Raw genomic sequence first — 23,440 nt, 5'->3', positions numbered from 1 at the left:
TTTTTTTTTAGGGACCACATCACATTTGAAGTCATTTTGAGGGGTCTATATGATAGAAAATACCCAAGTGTGACACCATTCTAAAAACTACACCCCTCAAGGTTCTCAAAACCACATTCAAGAAGTTTAACCCTTTACGTGCTTCACAGGAACTGAAACAATGTGGAAGGAAAAAATGAACATTTAACTTTTTTTTGCAAACATCTTAATTCAGAACCATTTTTGTATTTTCACAAGTGTAAAAACAGAAATGTAACCATAAATTTTGTTATGCAATTTCTCCTGAATACGCCAATACCCCATCTGTGGGGGTAAACCACTGTTTGGGTGCACCGCAGAACTTAGAAGTGAAGGAGCGCCGTTTGACTTTTTCAATGCAGAATTGGCTGGAATTGAGATCGGACGTCATGTCACGTTTAGAGAGCCCCTGATGTGCCTAAACAGTGGAAACGCCCCACAAGTGACACCATTTTGGAAACTAGACCCATTAAGGAACATATCTAGATGTGTGGTGAGCACTTTGAACCCCCAAGTGCTTCACAGAAGTTTATAACGTAGAGCCGTGAAAATAAAAAATCGCTTTTGTTTACACAAAAATGATCTTTTCGCCCACAAATTCTTATTTTCACAAGGGTAACAGGAGAAATTAGACGACAAAAGTTGTTGTGCGATTTCTCCTGAATACGTCGATACCCCATATGTGAGGGTAAACCACTGTTTGGGCGCACCGCAGAGCTTGGAAGTGAAGGAGCACCGTTTTACTTTTTCAATGTAGAATTGGCTGGAATTGAGATTGGACGCCATGTCGCGTTTGGAGAGCCCCTGATGTGCCTAAACAGTGGAAACCCCCCACAAGTGACCCCATTTTGGAAACTAGACCCCTTGTGGAACTTATCTAGATGTGTGGTGAGCACTTTGAGCCCCCATGTGCTTTACAGAAGTTTATAATGTAGAGCCGTGAAAAAAAAAAATTTGCATTTTTTCTACAAAAAATGATCTTTTTGCCCACAAATTTTTATTTTCACAAGGGTAACAGGAGAAATTAGACCACTACAGTTGTTGTGCAATTTCTTCTGAGTACGTCGATACCCAATATGTGGGGGTAAACAACTGTTTGGGCGCACCGCAGAGCTTGGAAGAGAAAGAGTGCCGTTTTACTTTTTCAATGTAGAATTGGCTGGAATTGAGATCGGACTCCATGTCGCGTTTGGAGAGCCCCTGATGTGCCTAAACAGTAGAAATCCCCCACAAGTGATCCCATTTTGGAAACTAGACCCCCCATGGAACTTATCTAGATGAGTGGTGAGAACCTTGAATGCCCAAGTGCTTCACAGAAGTTTATAATGCAGAGCCGTGAAAATACAAAATATTTTTTTTTCCACAAAAAAGATTTTGTAGCCCCCAAGTTTTTATTTTCACAAGGGTAACAAGAGAAATTGGACCCCAAAAGTTGTTGTCCAATTTGTCCTGAGTATGCTGGTACCCCATATGTGGGGGTAAACCACTGTTTGGGCGCACGGCAGAGCTCGGAAGGAAGGAGCGCCGTTTTGGAATGCAGACTTTGAAAGAATGGTCTGCGGGTATTATGTTGCGTTTGCAGAGCCCCTGATGTACCTAACCAGTAGAAACCCTCCACAAGTGACCCCATTTTGGAAACTAGACCCCCCCAAGGAACTTATCTAGATGTGTGGTGAGAACTTTGAATGCCCAAGTGCTTCACAGAAGTTTAGAATGCAGAGTCGTGAAAATGAAAAATATTTTTTTTTCACAAGTTTTTATTTTCACAAGGGTAACAAGAGAAATTGGACCCCAGAAGTTGTTGTCCAATTTATCCCGAGTACGCTGATGCCCCATATGTGGGGGTAACCCACTGTTTGGGTGCACGGCAGAGCTCCGAAGGGAGGGAGCACCATTTGACTTTTTGAGCGCAAAATTGGCTGTCGTGTTTGGAGACCCCCTGATGTACCTAAACAGTGGAAACCCCCCAATTCTAGCTCCAACCCTAACCCCAACACACCCCTAACCCTAATCCCAACCTGATCCATAATCCTAATCACTAACCATAATCACAACCCTTACTGTTATGAAAGGTAATTCAGTACCACAATGGACATAGAGGTCAGAGCACATACAGGTCCTTCTCAAAAAATTAGCATATAGTGTTAAATTTCATTATTTACCATAATGTAATGATTACAATTAAACTTTCATATATTATAGATTCATTATCCACCAACTGAAATTTGTCAGGTCTTTTATTGTTTTAATACTGATGATTTTGGCATACAACTCCTGATAACCCAAAAAACCTGTCTCAATAAATTAGCATATTTCACCCATCCAATCAAATAAAAGTGTTTTTTAATAACAAACAAAAAAAACATCAAATAATAATGTTCAGTTATGCACTCAATACTTGGTCGGGAATCCTTTGGCAGAAATGACTGCTTCAATGCGGCGTGGCATGGAGGCAATCAGCCTGTGACACTGCTGAGATGTTATGGAGGCCCAGGATGCTTCAATAGCGGCCTTAAGCTCATCCAGAGTGTTGGGTCTTGCGTCTCTCAACTTTCTCTTCACAATATCCCACAGATTCTCTATGGGGTTCAGGTCAGGAGAGTTGGCAGGCCTTCTAACTGGTTTTACAGTACCATATAACGTTTGTTAGTTTGGTTACATTTTTCCAAGAATGAGAAAGTCTGGTGGAAGAGGCCGTGGTCGGCCATTGCCAGCTGGTGATGATGGTAGTGGTGGTGGAGCATCAGGTGGTCGTGGGAAAAGCAATATAGCACCTAAGTCTCGAGTTGTTGAGCCAGCGTCATCGTCTGGCTACACAAGGCCTCGAACGCTCGCTTTTCTGGGAGTCTTTTAAAGCAGGAGCAGCAGGAACAAGTTTTTGCTTTCCTTGCTGACTCTGCCTCTAGCTCTTTCGCCTCCACTTCGGAAAGTGCAAAATTTAAAAGCAGTGCGTCATCAGTGGATGCTCCCGGTCAGGAAGAAGTCGCTTCCTTGTGTCCTTCACCCAGAACAACAGAGAAGGATGCGTCAGGCAACACAACGGGTTACTCCATGGAGCTCTTTACACATACCGTGCCTGGGTTAGAAAGGGAAATTGTTAACAGGCCATGCCCATTACAAGATGAATCGGACATGGAGTGCACAGATGCACAGCCACATTATTATGCTGTTCCATTGACTCAGATCACAACATTGCCCTCGCAGTGTACTTATCCAGAATCTGACCCTGATGAGACTATGGTGCCCCGTCCCGAACGCTATAGCACCGGCTTACATGGTGACACAGAGGAAGGTGCACAGGACATAGAAGAGGAGGTGAAGGATGACCCAGTTGTTGACCCCGATTGGCAGCCATTGGGGGAACAGGGTGCCGCCGGCAGTAGCTCTGAAGCGGAGGAGGAGCCGCAGCAGGCATCAACATCGCAACAGCTTCCATCTGGCAGGTCCGTATCTGGCCAAAAACGTGTGTCAAAACCAAAAACAGATGGAGGACAGCGTGGCTATCCGGTTAAAGTAGCTCAGTGTGCAATGCCTGAAAAGGTATCCGATAGTAGGAAGAGTGCAGTCTGGCACTTTTTTAAACAGGATCCAAATGATCAGTGCAAAGTCATCTGTAAGAAATGCTCAAGGACCTTCAGCAGAGGTCAGAATGTTAAAAATCTAAATACAAGTTGCATGCGTAGACATTTAACCACCATGCACTTGCAAGCCTGGACTAACTACCAAACGTCCCGTAACGTTGTTGCACCCTCTCCTAATGTATCTAGTCAGCAACGCTACATTCCTTCCCTCACTGTAAGCCCACCGTTTACCACACCACCTGCAGCAAATGTGGAGGTTTCGTCGCAAGGCCAAAGCAGTCAGGGAATCACCAGGTTCGTGGTAGGAAACAGCAAGAATACCATCACCAACCCTCTCTCAGTCTGCCATGTCCACCGGCACCCCCGCTAGTTCCACCATATGCAGCTCTCCAGTCCAGCTCACCCTACAAGAGACTCTCGTTAGGAAAAGAAAGTACTCATCCTCTCATCCACGTACACAGGGTTTGAACGCCCACATTGCTAGACTAATCTTGTTAGAGATGATGCCCTACCGGTTAGTTGAAAGCAAAGCTTTCAAAGCCCTGACGGACTACGCTGTACCATGCTATGAGCTACCCAGTCGACACTTCTTTTCGAGAAAAGCCATCCCAGCCCTCCACCAGCATGTAAAAGACCACATTGTCCATGCACTCAGGAAATCTGTGAGTAGAAAGGTGCACCTGACAACAGATGCATGGACCAGTAGACATGGCCAGGGTCGTTACGTGTCCCTCACGGCACAGTGGGTTAATGTGGTGGATGCAGGGTCCACAGGGGACAGCCATATTGGGACAGTTCTGCCTAGCCCACGGTCTAGGAAACAGTTGGCTGTAGGCGTTCGCCCCCCCTCCTCCTCCTCCAGCAGAAGCGAGAGCTCGTCCACAGACCGCAGTCGCACGACCACTCCATCTGCAGCTGCCACTGTTGCACACGAGGTGTCCCATTATGGAACAGCTAGTGGCAAGCGTCAGCAGGCTGTGTTGGCAATGAAGTGTTTGGGCGACAACAGATACACTGTGCAAGTTCTGTCTGAGTTCTTGCAGCAAGAAACTCAGTCATGGCTGGGCAGTGTACATCTTGAGGCAGGCAAGGTAGTGAGTGATTATGGAAGGAATTTTATGGCTGCCATAGCCCTTTCACAACTGAAATACATTCCTTGCCTGGCTCACACCTTGAACCTGGTGGTGCAGTGCTTCCTGAAAAGTTATCCGGGGTTACCCGACCTGCTCCTGAAGGTGCGCAGACTTTGCTCGCACATCCGCCGTTCGCCCGTACACTCCAGCCGTATGCAGAACCATCAGCGATCTTTGAAGCTTTCCCAGCATCGCCTAATCATCGACGTTGCAACAAGGTGGAACTCCACACTGCACATGCTTCAGAGGCTGTGTGAACAGAGGCGTACTGTTATGTATTTGTGGGAGGATACACATACACGGGCAGGCAGTTGGATGGCAGACATGGAGTTGTCAGGTGTGCAGTGGTCGAAGCTACAAGACCTGTGTCAAGTCCTTCAGTGTTTTGAGGAATGCACACGCCTGGTTAGTGCAGACGACACCATAATAAGCATGAGCATCCCCTAATGTGTCTGCTGAGGCAAAGTTTGACGCACATAAAGGAGCAGGCGTCTGCAGCCGAGGACGAGAGAAGCTTTGATAACAGTCAGCCATTGTCTGGTCAGGGAAGTCTACTGGACGAGGTGGCGGGCGAAGAGGAGGAGGACGAGGATGATGGGGATGAATATTTTTGGGATGAGGAAGCTTCTCAGTGGGCAATAGAAACTGGTGGCGTTTCAAGGCCAGGGTAAGGGTTTTTGATGGAGACAAGTGACGTTGATTTGCCAGAAAGTGCTCCTCAACCCAGCACAAGCATTGAATTGACACCTGGAACATTGGCCCACATGGCGGATTATGCCTTGCGTATCCTAAAAAGGGACCCCCGCATTATAAAAATGATGACCGATGACTATTACTGGTTGGCCTGCCTCCTGGATCCACACTATAAAGGGAAATTGCAAAATATGCCACATGAGAAACTTGAACAAATATTGGCAACTAAACAAGCAACTCTTGTAGACCGTTTGATTCAGGCATTCCCAGCACACAGCGGCGGTGATGGTTCTCACACGAGCTGCAGGGGGCAACAGGGCAGAGGTGTTAGAGGTGCACAAATCAGAAGTGGCGTTGGATAGAGGGGTTTTCTGACCAGGTTGTGGAGTGATTTCGCAATGACCGCAGACAGGACAGGTACTGCAGCATCAATTCAAAGTGACAGGAGACATTTGTCCAGTATGTTTACTATTTTTCCTCCCTTATCGATGTTCTCCCTCACCCGTCATTCCCATTTAATTACTGGGCATCCAAAATAGCCACCTGGCCTGAATTGGCCGAATATGCATTGCAGGAGCTTGCTTGCCCAGCAGCTAGTGTGCTATCAGAACGAGTATTCAGTGCTGCTGGTTCAATACTGACCGAAAAAAGGACTCGTCTGGCTACCCAAAATGTTGATGATCTAACCTTCATTAAAATGAACCACTCATGGATTTCTAATGATTTTGCCCCACCTTTCCCGGCTAACACCTAGCTTTCCTGTAAAAAGGTCTTGCTTTTGGACTGGTCTCACTGACTGTTCCAATCTCTTAATTTGCAGCTGCTGTATGTCCAGCATAAAACATGTTTACACCTCCCTAAATGGGCTGACTCCCCCCACGGGGCCATGGTCACCACTTGACGCAAGCACCCGTGAGAGTGCCATTTGTCTGAAGAGGTGGGTGTGCCCACTTTTGGGCGACGGCACTGGCACAGGGTCCCTCATAGTACAGTGAAGTGCCTCTGGCGGTGGTGGTGCGCACCCAACGTCAGACACACCGTTGTAACATGACGGGCACTGGGCCAGTACCGCCGACCACGAGAGAGTGTTCCCCCCCCCGCTCAAACAGTGCTCTACCACTTGCAAAATTATCTCTCACTGCTCCACCACTGTTTAGTCTATGCGGTTAAATCCTTCAATCGCACTGGCAATACCAATTTGTATGATGCTAGTTAAAATATTCAGGGGCCCTGTCCTACATTTACACCAGTAAATACTTTACGCCAAATACCAATGTCTGAAAGTCAGCAAAGGAGCCCACCCCTGTACCTAAGTATTCCACCTGTTTATTTATTTTAGACATTAACATCTATTATTTTGGAGTACTAACTGTGTCAGACACTCCTTCAAATTGTCCTCCGCTGACCACACCAATGCTGCCTGTGTATCCCTGGAACCTATTTAAACCTGCACAGAGCCTACTTTTCTTATTTTAGGCCTAGTCTGTCTGCGGTCCCTCCTTCCAATACTCCTTCGCTGACAACACCAATGCTGCCTGTGTACCCCTGGAACCTATTTAAACCTGAAAACAAAAACCGACACTGCGGACGTGACTAGAAGTGAAAAAAATCCCTTCTATATGGCATGCCCATGGCATACCACCGGGGACAAAGCGGGACAGAACTCCCCAACAATATATTAAACTTACATGAACCAGGGAGCAAAATGCCCCATAAATAAATATAATGCAAAAGATAACCATAAAAAAATACACTAATTTTATTAATAACCACAATGTAAGACAGACATATACATATGAGAATACGGTAATGATAAACAAGCCGAACACTCCTATGGGAATGTATACAGACACATAGGCACAAAAAACGAGTGCCATAGAAAGTGACGTGTGCAAAGTGCACAGGGTAAATAGCCCGCACCTGTGTGCATACACTGGGTCGTATTGTATACCGGCAGAGAAACTACACTAACGCAGCCCTGGATGTAAAGAGAGGCACTGCCTGTTCATAGAAAAGCAGAGTGCATCTGCATATGCATGCTAAATAAAGATACCAGGTATAAGGATAATATAACCTGAACACCCAACATGGTACTAATACCTATGCCTCTACGGTGTAATGCCGCTTGCTTCTACCACCCAACCAGTAATAACATCGCGGAAATGTCCGAAGTTATCCCCTCCAGTGCTTACCCATGTCGTATAGATGCCCAATAATAAAGTGTCCTGCTGGAAGCCCCGACGCGCGTTTCGCGTATTAAGATGCTTCCTCGGGGGGCTGTGTGGTCTCTCTAATGTTCCCAGTTTTTATATTGTGTGTGCATCTGAAATTAATCAGCCACAGCGATGTACGGCGCATGCGGGCAGTGAAGGCAGCGAACACCGCACAGCTTCCGGCCTTCCCATCGACGCCGAGCAAAGAGGGAAGTCCCTCGTGACGTCAGTATAGCTCGGCGTCGATGTACGGAAGCCTTTAGCAGCGCGGCGTCACCACCACTCTACCGCGCATGCGCACCGCTGCGGGAACCATTACGAGAGAGGGCAAGTATGCTGGCAAAATAACACTGCAGTTAAAGCACTAGGAGTACTATACTAGCAAGTGACATATCGCAAACAATACATCCCGATAATTAACATAACACTGGCACCGAAACTCAATCCTTAACCCTTTAGATGGAACGTTCCAATTTTTCCAGTACCAAGTCCATATCATGTCATGTCGGGACATCTTAATATATCGCAGCGCTCCACTTGGGTGATGTTTGTACAAATCACGTCCACGTCATGTTGAAAGGTGTTACATAGATGCAGACAGCTCCAGTGTTCCCAGGCATAGCTATCTGTAGAGACTTTCAAGCCGCAGACACTTGCTCCAGACTGGTATAGATATAAGAAATATCAAACAGCGTAAACAACTAAAATAAAAAATACTGAAAAAAAGCACAGAAACAAACACAAAAATTAAAAACAAGCCAAACAACAGATAAACTAAAAACAAGAGAACAGAGGATATCCCCATTAGGTCTATAGGAAAGGAACAAATGACAGCTGCTCATTAAGACCATTGGGGGACATGGTGCCCAGTGCAACTATCCACCGGCACTCCATTTGTGCCAAAATGCGTTTGAGATCTCCCCCTCTGTTTCCGGCATGAACCCTGTCAATTCCTCGTACCTTAAATGATGACGGATTGCAAGCATGACACAGCCTGAAATGTCTTGGAATGGTATGAAGTTCCGCTATCTCAAGTGCATCTTTCGCCGCTATAATCCCCCTAACGTGTTCCCGGACCCTGACACGGAGTTCACGGGATGTAAGACCGTTATAAATTAAATTACACGCACATGTGGCGTAGTACACCACATAAGTGGTGCTACAAGAGATATAGCTCGTAATACGGAAATCCCTACCCCCCCTGCCGCCGAGAAATTAGTGGCTCTAATGATGTTCTGACAGGCCTTACATGACCCACATGGGTAACACCCCCATCTCTGGGGCCCTGATCCGAAAATACCCGATGTGGCCGGAACATATTGGCTTCTAACTAACTGATCCTTTAGACTCTTCCCTCTCCTTGCAGTAAGAAGAGGGCGGTCAGGCAAGATTTTATTAAGAGTTGGTTCCGTTCTCAATACGGACCAGTGTCTCTGCAGAATCTCCCTAATCTCATCCCACCTATTATTATAGGTGGAGATAAAGCGCAACGGCTAGATTTTTTTAGATGGAGTGGATCGTGGGGGTCGCCGAAGCAGCTGACTCCTGGGTGATGCTCTGGCCCTAAAGTAACCCTTTTTAATGACTCGGTTACTATAGCCCCGATCCTGGAACCGTTCGGCAAGGTCCCGAGCCTGCCTCTCGAAGATCTCATCCGCAGAACAAATTCTTTTCATTCTAAGGAACTGACCCACAGGTATAGCACGTATCGTGGACCGCGTATGTGCTGAGGTGGAATGTAGGAGAGAATTGACCGACGTCTCCTTACGGAAAACGTCGGTCTGAATCTCCCCATCCACACATCTCATGATTTTAATGTCCAGAAAGTCAATCTCATTCCCCGCTATCCTGTGGGTCAGCCTGATGTTACGATTATTCTGATTAAGATCCCGGATGAAATCAACGAGTGCCGCCTCGGGACCCTGCCAAATCATCAACACATCATCAATATAACGGTACCAGCACTGCACATGGGAGGCGGTGCATGCGCCCTCGCCGAAAACCTCCCTCTCCCAAAGTCCGAGAAAGAGGTTAGCGTACGAAGGCGCACACACCGCGCCCATGGCAGTGCCACGTTTCTGTAAAAAAAACGATCTTTAAATAAGAAAAAATTGTTAAGATGAATTGTAAAAGCTCCAGGATCAGGGCCTGTATCAAGGGATCCAGATTACTCATACCCAAGAATAATTCAGCTGCCTCCAAGCCATCCTCGTGTTGGATACTAGTGTAGAGCGATTCTACATCGACAGTGGCAAAAACCATATCAGGTTCCAAAGTAAGGCCATCAATTTTACCCAGGACGTCCGTCGTGTCCCGGACATAGGAGGGGAGCGACTCAACTAGAGGTTGTAAATAATGTTCAACAAATTTGCACACAGGGTCGCATAGCCCCCCTATGCCCGAGACAATCGGATGCCCTGGGGGCGTAACAGTCTTTATGAACTTTTGGCAGCAGGTAGAAGGTAGGGACCACCGGATGTTCCACAAGCAAGCCCTCAAATACCTTCTTGGTTATAATACCACGTGTCAGGGCCCGGTCCAGAATCTCAAACAACTCACTCGAGTATCTGGATAATGGATTACACGCCAAAGGGGTATAAGCCTCTCGATCTCTTAACTGGCGGAAGGCCTCCTTCTCGTATTTCACTGTCGGCCAGACGACCACGTTCCCCCCCTTATCCGCAGGTTTGATTACAACATCACGCATAGCTTTAAGTTCTTTTATAGCTTTACCCTGTGCGGATGTTAAGTTGTTACCCCTCTTATCACACGAGACTTTTTTCAAGTCCTCCAGTACTAATCTATTAAAGATATCAATTTGGGGACAAAGTGAAAAGGGGGGGAACGTGGTACATCTGCGTGTGACAGAAGTGGGAAAAGTACCTGCAACAGGTATATGTCTGTCTTACATTGTGGTTATTAATAAAATTAGTGTATTTTTTATGGTTATCTTGTGCATTATATTGGTCCCTCCTTCCAATAATCCTCCGCTGACCACACCAATGCTGCCTGTGATGATGTGGTGAAGTCGTTAGGTGCTGCTCTATTTAACTCCACCTAGTGCCTTGATCCTGGCCTCCAGTCAATGTTCTAGTATTGGACCTGTTTCCTCCTGGATCATTCCTGTGGCCTGCTGCTCTGCATAGCTAAGTTCTGCTTTGCTATTTTGTTTGCTGTTTTTTTCTTTCCAGCTTGTCTATTTGTTTTTTTCTGCTTGCTGGAAGCTCTGGGACGCAGAGGGTGTACCTCCGTGCCGTTAGTTCGGTACAGAGGGTCTTTTTGCCCCCTTTGCGTGGTTTTTGTAGGGTTTTGTGTAGACCGCAAAGTTACCTTTCCTATCCTCGCTCTGTTCAGAAAGTCGGGCCTCACTTTGCTAAATCTATTTCATCTCTACGTTTGTCTTTTCATCTTAACTCACAGTCATTACATGTGGGGGCTGCCTTTTCCTTTGGGGTATTTCTCTGAGGCAAGGTAGGCTTATTTTCTTTCTTCAGGCTAGCTAGTTTCTCAGGCTGTGCCGAGCTGCATAGGGAGCGTTAGGCGCAATCCACGGCTGCCTCTAGTGTGGTTGGAGAGGATTAGGGATTGCGGTCAGCAGAGTTCCCACGTCTCAGAGCTCGTTCTATGTTTTTGGGTTATTGTCAGGTCACTGTATGTGCTCCGACCTCTATGTCCATTGTGGTACTGAATTACCTTATCATAACAGTACCCTTGGAACCTATTTAAACCTGCATAGAGCCTACTTTTCTTATTTTAGGCCTAGTCTGTCTGCGGTCCCTCCTTCCAATTGTCCTCCGCTGACCACACCAATGCTGCCCGTGTACCCCTGTAACCTTTTTTAAACTGCATTGAGCCAACTTTGTGGTGTAAGGCCTACTACCAGTGTCTGCGCCACTCAATACAGCTGTCCTCTTAAAAAAGCTGAGCTGCAATTGTCAGGTTTTCAGCCAATTTTAATCTAACAACTGCATTGGGGCTACAAGTTTGGTTGGGTTCTACTAACGGTGTCTGCCGCTCCAAGGTGTTTTCCAGGTTGCCTTTCCTGAGCTTCAATCTTCAGGCCCTCGTTAAATAGTTTTTAATATAACACTGCATTTGGCCTACTAGTTTTGTTGGCCCTACTAACGGTGTCTGCCACTCCTTGCTGTTCTCCACTGAACAAAGCAGTGCCGCCTGTTTACTACTGTTACCAATTTTGAACTGCATTTAGCCTACTTACTGATTTGGGCCTACTCACTGTGTCAGCCTCTCATTACAGTTGTCCTCCACTGAACAAAGGAATGCCGCCTGGTTAGTCCTGTTACCAATTTTGAAATGCTTTTAGCCCACTTTATTATTTGGGCCTATATCTGTGGTTCCTCCTCATCCTGCCCATTGCCCAGCCAGTGCTAGATGAGTCTGCTGGTACATTGACCCAGACCACTACATTCCCCTTGCACGCTACACAGCCAGAATGTGACCCTGCTGAAAGTCAGGTTCCCCTTCCCGCATACCATACCACCTTACACGGGGACAAAGAGGAAGGTGCAGATGAAAGTGCAGGTTCCTTCATCAGGTGGGGGGGGGAATACTCGTTGGCAACGTCACTGGCACAGGGCCCCTCATAGTACGCAAAAGTGTCGCTGCCGGTTGGAGGCGCCCCCACCATGCAAACACACCGCCGTACTTTGAGGGGCCCTGTGCCAGTGCCAATACGAACGAGTGGGCCCCCCCTGCTTGCTCAGGATCACAGCACTTGCAAAGTTGTAATACTTACCTCTCCCTGCTCCACTGCCGTGACGTGGTCCAGATTTCCTGGGCCCACTAAATACTTGAACCAGCCTTACCCCCTACAACTTTAGCCAAATGACCCCCAATTTCCAATGCCTAACTGTTATTATAAGGTAAATTAAGATTGACAAGCTTCAGTAACAAGAATGGATGTTTGTGCCATTAAAATGGGCACTGTAGGTGGTTTCCTGGCCTCCACTCACTGCAGACTATGCTTCCCCATTGACTTGCATTGAGTTTCGTGTTTCGGTCGATCCCCGACTTTTCGCGATGATCGGCCGATTTCACTCGACTCGACTTTTGAGATAGTCGGGTTTCGCGAAACCCGACTCGATCCTAAAAAAGTAGAAGTCGCTCAACCCTACATTTATTTGCTTGGGCACACTGCAGGATACAGTCAGGAAGTTTTAATACAAGAGCATTAAAATTGAACAATTTAAAAAGGTTGTTTTTGTCCCAGGCATCAGATGTGAGTGGGCATAAAATTCTGGCCTTACTATAGTTTTTTTGGGAGTGTCTTACAACATTTTTGGCAACATTTTGGTGACCAAAAAATCTTTAGCTGGGAAAAAAATCTAGCTACAGTTCTTATATTTAGCACTGTGATTTGTACACCACACGCATCGCATATCATTGCGCTAATTATTGTACAATTTTATTACTCCAAATTTTTTATTTTAGTGTCATAGCCTACTTATTGACACAATTTGGGTCATCCCAAAAAAAATCAAGGCCAGATTTTAATCAATCTATCATCTCCGTCAGATGCACGCAGGGCTGCCACTAGAAATTTCGGGGCCCCATACTGGCAAAATTTTTGGGACCCCCTTGAGACTTCGCCCAGGCTCCACCCCTCGAACTGTCCACAGTCCCACCGCTCTCTTGGAAAAACTCCACTTCTCACCTATCACACATTAACAGTTCCCATCACCAGATCACACATATAGCCGGCAGCTTTTGTTATGGCCAAAAGATTTTTTTAAGCCGCCAAAATTGACACGGTAGACACTTTTGGTCGGGCCCTACTCTACGCTAACCTATTAAATATTTGTTAAAATATGCAGTACAATTTAGGTATATTTTTATTTTTTTTCAATCTTTAAAATGACCAATATCACATCCAAAGGGACAAATACCACCACACCATGTCCAGACCACATATTACCACAGTGATCAAATAATATCAAATACAAGGAACAAATACAACACCATGACCAGACCACATATTACCACCACATATTGACTGAATTATAATTATTTATATAGCGCCAACATATTCCGCAGCGCTTTACAAATTATAGAGGGGACTTGTACAGACAATATACATTACAGCATAACAGAAATCACAGTTCAAAATAGATACAAAGAGGAATGAGGGCCCTGCTCGCAAGCTTACAAACTATGAGGAAAATACTGAATACTCAATACTGATCAGTAATAAAAAAAAACAAAAACACTACTATCACCATCAGTGCCATTATACGCAGGAGATCTGTACTTAGTATGCAGTGTCTGTGTACAGGTAATCCAGTGATCACTGGTGACATTATACACAGGAGCTCTGTATATAGTGTATAGGTAATCCAGTGATCACTGGTGATATTATACACAGGAGCGCTGTATATAGAATACAGTGTATAGTGTCAGTGTATAGGTAACTCACTGACTCACCAGTGACGTCTCTAGGTGAAGTCCTTCATCTTTGTTTTTCATCTTTCATCCAGCACAGACCACCATCACGTCTTCCAGCCAGGGCTCATCTCTGCAGGAAATAACAGTTATCTCGAGCTCCGCTTGCAGAACACATTACTTATTTTTCCCAACTTCTACATTACACCACATGAAGAAAAAAAGGCGACATAGTATCACTTTACACCAGTGTTCCCCAACTCCGGTCCTCAAGAGCCACCATCAGGTCATGTTTTCAGGATTTCCTACTTATTGCACAAGTGATAATTGCATCACCTGGACAGGCAAGCATTCAATCACCTGTGCAATACTAAGGAAATCCTGAAAACATGACCTGTTGGTGGCTCTTGAGGACCGGAGTTGGGGAACACTGCTTTACACAGTACCAGGCCTGCCCCCCTATAATATCCTTTATTTAGCCCCTATGGTAATAATATTCCTCATCCTGGCCCCGGTGTGTCTCATTCCTGGCGTCAGCCATATGTTCTCCCATCCTGCCCTCATGAGTATCCATTCTGCCCCATATGATCTCCCAATCCTGCCCCCAGTGTCTCCAATCATGCCCGTATCTCCATTCTGCCCCGTCTCCAATCATGCCATGTCTGCAATCCTGCCTCGTGTCTCCATTCTGCCCCATCTGTCTCCAGTCATGCCCCCATGTCTTCCATCCTGCCCAGTCTCCATTCTGCCCCAATGTGTTCAGCGTTCTGCCCCAGTGTGTCCAGCATTCTACCCGTGTCCAGTGTTCTGCCCTTTTCCCACACAAGGACTTTTTATATAGAGTAAAAATACAAAAGGGCGTGGCTCACATTGTAATAATGCGGCACAGTCAAAAGGCACACCCTCAGAATATTACTTGGACACACCCCCTTGTAAGACCATGATGACCATCAGCACTATCTACAGAGGCCCATGTCTTTGGGACCAGGGAGTAATAACACAGAGGCAGCATGCCCAGCGGAAATGAGACATGCACTCTGACACAGGCCACTTCTGACCTGGTGACCGACCTCGTATATTCTGCGGTAGGCACGGCCCTGCTCTATCAGCCGTCCACACTAGCGGCTCCCCCCATCCTGCATTTCCCACATCCCGCATCCCCCCCACTGTGCATGGACCCGTCCTTCGTCCCTGCGGCCCGTTCTTTCCTCACAGCAGCCACATAAACAGGAAGACCCAGCTCTCTTTTGCTGCCAAACAGAGTCAAGTGTTGTGAATTCTGTGGTAGAGCTCCCTCCTGTGGTCACAAGTGGTACTTCGGCTGATTCTCTCTGGGAGCTTCCGTTTGTGGAGGAAAGTGGTACTGCTGCTTCTGAGTTTCCTCCCTCAGGTGATCTTGTGAGCTCGTTAGGTGCTTCTCTACTTGACTCCACCTAATGCTTTGATCCATGCTTCCTGTCAATGTTCCAGTGTTGGACTTGTTTTTCCCTGGATCATTCCTGTGGCCTGCTGCTCTTCATAGCTAAGTGTTTCTTATGTTATTTTGTTGCTATATTTCTGTCCAGCTTGCTTTATTGGTTTTTCTTGCCTGCTGGAAGCTCTGAGACGCAGAGGGACCACCTCCGTACCATTAGTTGGTGCGGAGGGTCTTTTTGTCCCCTCTGCGTGGTTATTTATAGGTTTTTGTGCTGATCGCAAAGTTATCTTCCCTATCCTCATTCTATTCAGCTAGTCGGGCCTCACTTTGCTAAATCTGTTTCATCTCTATGTTTGTGTTTTCATCTTACAGTCATTATATGTGGGGGGCTGCCTTTTCCTTTGGGGAATTTCTCTGAGGCAAGGTAGGCTTATTTTTCTATCTTCAGGGCTAGCTAGTTTCTCAGGCTGTGACGAGGCGCCTAGGTTCTGCTCAGGAGCGCTCCACAGCTACCTTTAGTGTGGTTTGATAGGATTAGGGATTGCGGTCTGCAGAGTTCCCACGTCTCAGAGCTCGTTCTATTATTTTGGGTGTCTGTCAGATCACTGTATGTGTTCTGACCGCTATGTCCATTGTGGTACTGAATTGCCTTCATATCAGTTATCACAACAGTCAAGTACAGGCACCCAATAAGCGGCAGTGACGTCAGGATGGGCGGAAACCTTTCACCTCGAGTCTTTTTTTCCCACTCAAATGATAAGTGGGCTTGGGTTCCGTGCTCAGCCAGCACCCTAAGGGCCCGGTTTAGCCTGCGGCTGTGGGTAGGGGCCTGGTGAGCAGAAGAGACAGAGCCCCCTCTGCCCACCGGGCCTCATACGCCACTCAGGGCAGTAATGCCCTGATTGCACGGTGTATCTGTGGTGTCCAAATCTGTTGTGAGTTCTGTTTTTGGGCTCCCTCTGGTGGATACTGATGGTACTGGGTGACTTGTCTTTCCTGGGTCTCTGGGTTCCACCTGTTCCATCCGGATATGGGAGTTTCTTATTTAACCTGGCTTTGCTGGCATTTCCTCGCCGGTTATCAATGTATCCTGTGTGTCTTGTTACCTCTGCTCCCTGCTCCTAGAACCTTCTGGTCAAGCTAAGTTTGGATTTTCCTGTTTTGGTGTTTTGCTTTATTTGGTTTTTTAGTCCAGCCTGCATATATGTGATTCTTTGCTGCTGGTTGCTCTAGTGGGCTGAAATTGCTCCTCATGTACCATGAGTTGGCACATGAGTTCAAGTAATTTCAGGATGGGTTTTTTGAAGGGTTTTTCGCTGACCGCGCAGTTCACTTTTGTATCCTCTGCTATCTAGCTTTAGCGGGCCTCATTTTGCTGAAACTGTTTTCATACTGCGTATGTGCTTTCCTCTCATTTCACCGTCATTATATGTGGGGGGCTGCTATTTCTGTGGGGTATTTCTCTGGAGGCAAGAGAGGTCTGTGTTTCTTCTAATAGGGGAAGTTAGATCTTCGGCTGGAGCGAGACGTCTAGGATCATCGTAGGCACGTTCCCCGGCTACTTTTATTTGTGTGTTAGGTTCAGGGTCGCGGTCAGCTCAGGTTCCATCGCCCTAGAGCTTGTTTGTATCTGTGCTTGTCCTTTAGTGATCCCCTGCCATTGGGATCATGACAGTATAACCGGCCCACAAAGTGTTAATTGTATTGGCTGAAGTAGGAGGATAAGTAGTCTGAGGAAGTTTTTTTTTTTTTTTTTCTCTTTCCCTCAGAGTTTGCTGCCTAGCCTTATTGCAGCCTGGCTACTTCCTCCTCCTCTTAATCTTTGAATGGCTCTGATCCCAGCTGTTTATCATGGACGTCCAGAGTTTGGCTTCCAGCCTGAATAATCTTGCCGCTAAGGTTCAAAATATACAGGATTTTGTTGTACATGCTCCTATGTCTGAACCTAGAATTCCTGTCCCAGAGTTTTTTTCTGGAGATAGATCTCGTTTTCTGAATTTTAGGAACAATTGCAAGTTGTTTCTTTCTTTGAAATCTCGCTCCTCTGGAGACCCTGCTCAGCAAGTCAAGATTATTATATCTTTCCTGCGGGGTGACCCTCAGGATTGGGCATTTGCATTGGCACCAGGGGACCCTGCGTTGCTTAATGCGGATGCGTTTTTTCTGGCATTGGGTTTGCTCTATGAGGAACCTAACCAAGAGATTCAGGCTGAAAAAGCTTTGTTGGCCCTCTCTCAGGGGCAAGATGAAGCAGAAATTTATTGTCAAAAATTTCGGAAGTGGTCGGTGCTTACTCAGTGGAATGAGTGCGCCCTGGCTGCAAGGTTCAGAGATGGCCTTTCTGAGGCCATTAAAGATGTTATGGTGGGGTTCCCTGCGCCTACTGGTCTGAATGAGTCTATGACTATGGCTATTCAGATTGATCGGCGTTTACGGGAGCGCAAACCTGTGCACCATTTGGCGGTGTCGTCTGAACCGTCACCTGAGATAATGCAATGTGATAAAATTCAGTCCAGAAGTGAACGGCAAAATTATAGGCGGAAAAAAAGGTTGTGCTTTTATTGTGGTGATTCAGCTCATGTTATATCAGCATGCTCTAAATGCACAAAAAAGGTTGATAAGTCTGTTGCCATTAGTACTTTACAGTCTAAGTTCATTCTGTCTGTGACTCTGATTTGTTCATTATCATCCATTTCCGTCGATGCCTATGTGGATTCAGGCGCTGCCCTGAGTCTTATGGATTGGTCATTTGCCAATCGCTGTGGGTTTAGTCTGGAGCCTCTGGAAGTCCCTATTCCTTTGAAGGGAATTGACTCTACACCTTTGGCTATGAATAAACCTCAGTACTGGACACAAGTGACCATGCGTATGACTCCTGTTCATCAGGAGGTGATTCGCTTCCTGGTACTGTATAATTTGCATGATGTCCTAGTGCTTGGTCTGCCATGGTTACAAACTCATAATCCAGTCCTTGACTGGAAATCGATGTCTGTGTTAAGCTGGGGTTGTCAGGGGGTTCATGATGATGCACCTCCGATTTCTATCGCTTCATCTACTCCTTCTGAGATTCCTGTGTTTTTGTCTGACTATCGGGATGTTTTTGAGGAGCCTAAGCTCAGTTCGCTTCCTCCTCACAGGGATTGCGATTGTGCTATAAATTTAATTCCAGGCAGTAAATTTCCTAAAGGTCGTTTGTTCAATCTGTCAGTGCCAGAGCATACTGCTATGCGGGATTATGTTAAGGAGTCCTTGGAAAAGGGACATATCCGTCCATCTTTGTCCCCTTTGGCAGCAGGTTTTTTTTTCGTGGCCAAAAAAGATTGTTCCTTGAGGCCTTGTATAGATTATCGTCTTTTGAATAAGATTACCGTAAAATATCAGTATCCTTTCCCATTGTTGACTGATTTGTTTGCTCGCATTAAGGGGGCTAAATGGTTCACTAAGATTGATCTTCGGGGTGCGTATAATCTTATACGAATAAAGCAAGGTGATGAGTGGAAAACCGCATTTAATACGCCTGAGGGCCATTTTGAGTATTTGGTAATGCCTTTCGGACTTTCTAATGCTCCTTCAGTCTTCCAGTCCTTTATGCACGATATTTTCCGTGAATATCTGGATAAATTTATGATTGTGTATTTGGATGATATTTTGGTTTTTTCTGATGACTGGGAGTCTCATGTTCAGCAGGTCAGGAAGGTGTTTCAGGTCCTGCGGGCCAATTCCTTGTTTGTAAAAGGCTCAAAGTGTCTCTTTGGAGTCCAGAAGATTTCTTTCTTGGGGTATATTTTTTCCCCTTCTACTATTGAGATGGATCCCGTCAAGGTTCAGGCTATTTGTGACTGGACGCAGCCTACATCTCTTAAGAGTCTACAGAAGTTCTTGGGCTTTGCTAATTTCTATCGTCGTTTTATAACTAATTTTTCTAGTGTTGTTAAGCCTTTGACGGATTTGACTAAGAAGGGTGCTGATGTTGCTAATTGGTCTCCTGCGGCTGTGGAGGCCTTTCAGGAACTTAAGCGCCGGTTTTCTTCTGCTCCTGTGTTGCGTCAGCCAGATGTTTCGCTCCCTTTTCAGGTTGAGGTTGATGCTTCCGAGATTGGAGCGGGGGCGGTTTTATCACAGAGAAGCTCCGATGGCTCAGTGATGAAGCCATGCGCGTTTTTTTCTAGAAAGTTTTCGCCGGCTGAGCGGAATTATGATGTTGGTAATCGGGAACTTTTGGCCATGAAGTGGGCATTTGGGGAGTGGCGTCATTGGCTAGAGGGTGCTAGACATCGTGTGGTGGTCTTGACTGATCACAAGAATTTGATTTACCTTGAGTCTGCCAGGCGTCTGAATCCTAGACAGGCGCGTTGGTCACTGTTTTTCTCTCGTTTCAATTTTGTGGTTTCATACCTGCCAGGTTCAAAGAATGTGAAGGCGGATGCTCTTTCTAGGAGTTTTGTGCCTGACTCCCTTGGAAATTCTGAGCCCTCTGGTATCCTTAGGGATGGGGTGATTTTGTCTGCTGTCTCCCCAGACTTGCGACGTGCTTTGCAGGAGTTTCAGGCGGGTAAACCTGATCGTTGTCCGCCTGAGAGACTGTTTGTTCCGGATAATTGGACCAGTAGAGTCATCTCCGAGGTCCATTCTTCTGCGTTGGCTGGTCATCCTGGAATATTTGGTACTAGAGACTTGGTGGCCAGGTCTTTTTGGTGGCCTTCCTTGTCGAGGGATGTGCGTTCTTTTGTGCAGTCTTGTGAGGTTTGTGCTCGGGCTAAGCCTTGCTGTTCTCGGGCCAGTGGATTGTTGTCACCTTTGCCTATCCCGAAGAGGCCTTGGACGCACATTTCCATGGACTTTATTTCGGATCTCCCTGTCTCTCAAAAAATGTCCGTCATCTGGGTTGTGTGTGATCGTTTTTCTAAAATGGTTCATCTGGTACCCTTGCCTAAGTTACCTTCCTCCTCTGAGTTGGTCCCTCTGTTTTTTCAGAATGTGGTTCGTTTGCATGGGATTCCTGAGAACATCGTTTCTGACAGGGGATCCCAGTTTGTGTCTAGATTTTGTCGGACGTTCTGTGCTAAGATGGGCATTGATTTGTCCTTTTCGTCTGCATTCCATCCTCAGACGAATGGCCAGACTGAACGAACTAATCAGACCTTGGAAACTTATTTAAGGTGTTTTGTTTCTGCTGATCAGGATGACTGGGTTACCTTTTTGCCGCTGGCCAAATTTGCCCTTAATAATCGGGCTAGTTCTGCTACCTTGGTTTCTCCTCTCTTTTGTAATTCGGGGTTTCATCCTCGTTTTTCCTCTGGTCAGGTGGAACCTTCTGATTGTCCTGGAGTGGACATGGTGGTGGATAGGTTGCATCGGATTTGGAGTCATGTGGTGGACAATTTGAAGTTGTCCCAGGAGAAGGCTCAGCAGTTTGCTAATCGCCGTCGCCGCGTGGGTCCTCGACTTCTTGTTGGGGACTTGGTGTGGTTGTCTTCTCGTTTTGTTCCTATGAAGGTCTCTTCTCCTAAGTTCAAGCCTCGGTTCATCGGTCCCTATAGGATCTTGGAAATTCTTAACCCTGTGTCATTTCGTTTGGATCTCCCGGCATCGTTTGCTATTCATAATGTGTTCCATCGGTCGTTGTTGCGGAAGTATGAGGTACCTGTTATTCCTTCGCTTGAGCCTCCTGCTCCAGTGCTGGTGGAGGGAGAATTGGAGTATGTTGTGAAGATCTTGGATTCTCGTCTTTCCAGACGGAAACTCCAGTATTTGGTCAAGTGGAAGGGTTATGGTCAGGAGGATAATTCTTGGGTGGTTGCCTCGGATGTTCATGCTGATGATTTGGTTCGCGCTTTTCATAGGGCTCATCCTGGTCGCCCTGGTGGTTCTCGTGAGGGTTCGGTGACCCCTCCTCAAGGGGGGGGTACTGTTGTGAGTTGTTTTTGGGCTCCCTCTGGTGGTTACTGATGGTACTGGGTGACTTGTCTTTCCTGGGTCTCTGGGTTCCACCTGTTCCATCAGGATATGGGAGTTTCCTATTTAACCTGGCTTTGCTGGCATTTCCTCGCCGGTTATCAATGTATCCAGTGTGTCTTGTTACCTCTGCTCCCTGCTCCTAGAACCTTCTGGTCAAGCTAAGTTTGGATTTTCCTGTTTTGGTGTTTTGCTTTATTTGGTTTTTTAGTCCAGCCTGCAGATATGTGATTCTTTGCTGCTGGTTGCTCTAGTGGGCTGAAATTGCTCCTCATGTACCATGAGTTGGCACATGAGTTCAAGTAATTTCAGGATGGGTTTTTTGAAGGGTTTTTCGCTGACCGCGCAGTTCACTTTTGTATCCTCTGCTATCTAGCTTTAGCGGGCCTCATTTTGCTGAAACTGTTTTCATACTGCGTATGTGCTTTCCTCTCATTTCACCGTCATTATATGTGGGGGGCTGCTATTTCTGTGGGGTATTTCTCTGGAGGCAAGAGAGGTCTGTGTTTTTTCTAATAGGGGAAGTTAGATCTTCGGCTGGAGCGAGACGTCTAGGATCATCGTAGGCACGTTCCCCGGCTACTTTTATTTGTGTGTTAGGTTCAGGGTCGCGGTCAGCTCAGGTTCCATCGCCCTAGAGCTTGTTTGTATCTGTGCTTGTCCTTTAGTGATCCCCTGCCATTGGGATCATGACACAAATCCTTGCCTTGCAGACATACGGACCCGAAACACATGGGCTACTTGCACATTGAACAAGTCTGTAGGAACATGTTCACACACCACCAAGAAACTTGAAGACACAAAAGAGCACAGTGAGGCCAAAAATACTCTGTTGTAAAAAAAAAAAATAACAGTAATAAGCAAGTGCTAGTCAAAAGATGGAAAAAAACAGGGTATTTAGTTGATACTTTTTTTTGCAATAAAATGTATACTAAGCTGCTCCACCAATCGTCAAGGTATACCCATAGAGAGCAGTCCATGTGTTTCTGGTTCGATAATTTCTGGTTCGATAATTGTTCTCTTGTTTCTACAAGATTGGGGAGTCCACCACTCCTTATGGGTCATTTGCACTAAAGCTGTTCCATCCAGCATGTCCACATGGATATTCCCTCTCTAAACCCTGCTTATACAGGCACTATACAGATGATCAGGTTTTTAAATACATCAGATAGGGACTATATACATTAGATAGGACTGCTCTATTTGGGTATACCTTGACGATTGGTGGAGCAGCTTTGTATACAAAAAGTATCAATTAAATACCCTGTTTTTTTCCATCTTTTAACCCCTTTCCGGCATCGGACGTACTATACCGTCCGATGCCGGCTCCCCTGCTTTGATGCAGGGCTCCGCGGTGAGCCCGCATCAAAGCCGGGACATGTCAGCTGTTTTGAACAGCTGACATGTGCCCGTAATAGGCGCGGGCAGAATCGCGATCTGCCCGCACCTATTAACTAGTTAAATACCGCTGTCAAACGCAGACAGCGGCATTTAACTACCGCTTCCGGCCGGGCGGCCGGAAATGACGGCATCGCCGACCCCCGTCACATGATCGGGGGTCGGCGATGCTTGTGAATGGTAACCATAGAGGTCCTAGAGACCTCTATGGTTACTGATTGCCCGTCGCTGTGAGCGCCACCCTGTGGTCGGCGCTCACAGCACACGTGCAATTCTGCTACATAGCAGCGATCAGCAGATCGCTGCTATGTAGCAGAGCCGATCGTGCTGTGCCAGCTTCTAGCCTCCCATGGAGGCTATTGAAGCATGGCAAAAGTAAAAAAAAAAAGTTTAAAAAAATGTGAAAAAAATAAAAAAAACATAAAAGTTTAAATCACCCCCCTTTCGCCCCAATCAAAATAAATCAATAAAAAAAATATCAAATCTACGCATATTTGGTATCGCCGCGCTCAGAATCGCCCGATCTATCAATTAAAAAAAAGTATTAACCTGATCGCTAAACAGCGTAGCGGGAAAAAAATTCGAAACGCCAGAATTACGTTTTTTTGGTCGCCGCGACATTGCATTAAAATG

The 23,440-nt window shown here is 46.3% G+C and overlaps 1 long non-coding RNA gene across 1 annotated transcript in view; it reads left to right on the top strand.

The window, feature by feature from the left end:
- The window catches only part of LOC138657476 (uncharacterized), a 119,264-nt gene that overhangs the window by 15,818 nt on the left and 80,006 nt on the right, over positions 1-23,440 (top strand). The gene's annotated exons all lie outside the window — the stretch shown is intronic.

The sequence above is a fragment of the Ranitomeya imitator genome, chromosome 1 (genome assembly GCF_032444005.1).
Source record: "Ranitomeya imitator isolate aRanImi1 chromosome 1, aRanImi1.pri, whole genome shotgun sequence".
Classification (NCBI taxonomy): domain Eukaryota; kingdom Metazoa; phylum Chordata; class Amphibia; order Anura; family Dendrobatidae; genus Ranitomeya; species Ranitomeya imitator.
This window is presented reverse-complemented; position numbering and strand designations above follow the sequence as displayed.